General features: G+C 42.2%; 1 protein-coding gene across 1 annotated transcript in view; it reads left to right on the top strand.

Annotated features, from left to right (window-relative positions):
• Window positions 1-2,077, top strand: part of LOC113215302 (SWI/SNF-related matrix-associated actin-dependent regulator of chromatin subfamily A containing DEAD/H box 1 homolog) — a 39,835-nt gene that overhangs the window by 14,088 nt on the left and 23,670 nt on the right. The window contains exon 2 of the mRNA XM_052269222.1: window positions 977-1,035. The gene's annotated coding sequence lies outside the window, so the exon portion shown is untranslated. The remainder of the gene's footprint in view (window positions 1-976; window positions 1,036-2,077) is intronic.

Below are 2,077 nucleotides of genomic sequence, written 5' to 3'. Positions count from 1 at the left end.
TAAACGCAGTTTGTTTGAATTGCAGTTCGTAGCGACTCTTGATAACTATCAATACTTTTGTAGCGAGTTAGTGAGAAATTCGTTTATACTTATCATTGCACAAATACGTTGGTAGTTTGTAAACAAAAACATCGCTAAAGGATTGAGGGTGCAGGAGACTTATAGTGAGCGGGACCCCGTACTCGGTCCGGGCTGCGGTCAGGGTGGCCCACCTTCCTCGCACCGCCGCACCGCCTTGGCCGAGACAATGTGCTCGGGCTGAGGGTAGCTGAGGGGGGAGGAGGGGGCTGGTGCACCCTCAATCCTTTAGCGATGTTTTTGTTTACAAACTACCAACGTATTTGTGCAATGATAAGTATAAACGAATTTCTCACTAACTCGGTACAAAAGTCTTGATAGTTATCAATCTTTCTTATAAACAAATTTTTTTTGTTGATAACTATCCAACAAATTTGTTGATACAAGTCAACAATTTTGTTTTTAACTATCATTGCACAAATACGTTGATAGCTAACAAACAAAAACCTCCATACAGGATCTGAGAGTGTGGGGGCGGTGCGCATGCGCGTTTTGTTCGGGGGATGCTCCATTGTACACAATGAAAAAAATTCTTGTCAGGGAAATCATGGAAATGTCAGGGAAATTGGTCACTGCGTCAGGGAAAACCGAAAGATTCACGATATTTCGTCGCATTCCTGCCCTTAGACTGATTTTTTTTACAAAAATTGTCGTAGACTACTTTTTTAAAATTTGAAAAATTAGAAATTTTTTTTGGAAAATGTCAGGGAAAAGCTCGAATTTGGTCAGGGAAAAATCAGGAAAATGTCAGGGAATTTGAAAAGCCCAACCTTGTAACAACCCTGCGCTACATTTCATGTAGAAATATTCCTTTGTAGATCACACTCTTTTTGTATCCCAGCGGAACGCTATTTTATGTGTGCTTCCCAACTTTAAATTACTTTTCATTCCGTTACAGGTACTACACCTCGCCCTAGCGTCGACGATCTTCTGAGTAAAGGAGACAGTCAATTTAAGGTACGAATACTCTCAAAACCCAACAGTGTGCATTGTACACGTTATATGCAGTGTGCACACCATGCACACTGCATTTAGCGTGTGCATTTCAATGCCTACTGTATTTAGCGTGTGCATTACCATGCACACTGTATTTCGCGTGTGCATAGCCATACACACTGTTGCGGGCACAACAAATCGTTCGGCAGAGTACTGTTTCTAATAGATCGCATACCCTACTATCGTGTGTCAAGTGTCAGGTCGACTGTACTGTCAAAATGACTGCCATACCCTTATTTTTACTTCTGGTATTATGGTTATGCACCTTGCTGACTGACTGGAATATTTACATTTTGCAGTGTGCATGGTGTGCACACTGCATATCATATACCGTGTACAATGCACACTGTTGGGTTTTGAGAGTATGCATCAATTTGATTTGTTCAGTACACTTACACGCGGCTCCTTCACTGGTTAAACGGAGGTAGGAATTCCTACGTTTTAAAGGCACTAAAGTAGCAAAGGCACTAAACATTTCGTTTTTTCGAAATATTTGTCCAGATATGCAATCATATTTTGAGATTAACACTTTCCGTGCGAGGGGTCCACACCCGTGGACCCCCTGAAATAGACCCTTCCGTGCGGACCTCACTAATTTTCGGAACTTTTAATATTCATCTGAGGACTCTAAGATTCCTAGGGTGGACTCATGGCAGGACATGGAAACTTTATGGTGGGTCCATGGGTGTGGACCCCTCGCACGGAAAGGAGGTGGATTTCAAAAAAGGCTCCGCACGGAAAGTGTTAAGAATCATTTCTCACAAAGTTCAGCGTCGAACGAGCTATTACATGATAGGGTTCTGATTCCAAATGATACACTGTTAAAAATTTGTTGGGATTTCCCGAAGAATTCATTCAGGCCGTTTTGGGAATTCCCGGAGGGCTCCGGTTTCCCGTTTACAAGGTCTTACACTGTTAAACTAAGTGTTCAACTGTTCAACACTTCCAAGTGTTCAACTACTAGATAAACACTTCCAAGTGCTCAACACGACAGTTGAGCACT

This window comes from Frankliniella occidentalis, unplaced genomic scaffold, assembly GCF_000697945.3.
Source record: "Frankliniella occidentalis isolate FOCC.00 unplaced genomic scaffold, Focc_3.1 Scaffold86, whole genome shotgun sequence".
NCBI lineage: Eukaryota > Metazoa > Arthropoda > Insecta > Thysanoptera > Thripidae > Frankliniella > Frankliniella occidentalis.
This window is presented reverse-complemented; position numbering and strand designations above follow the sequence as displayed.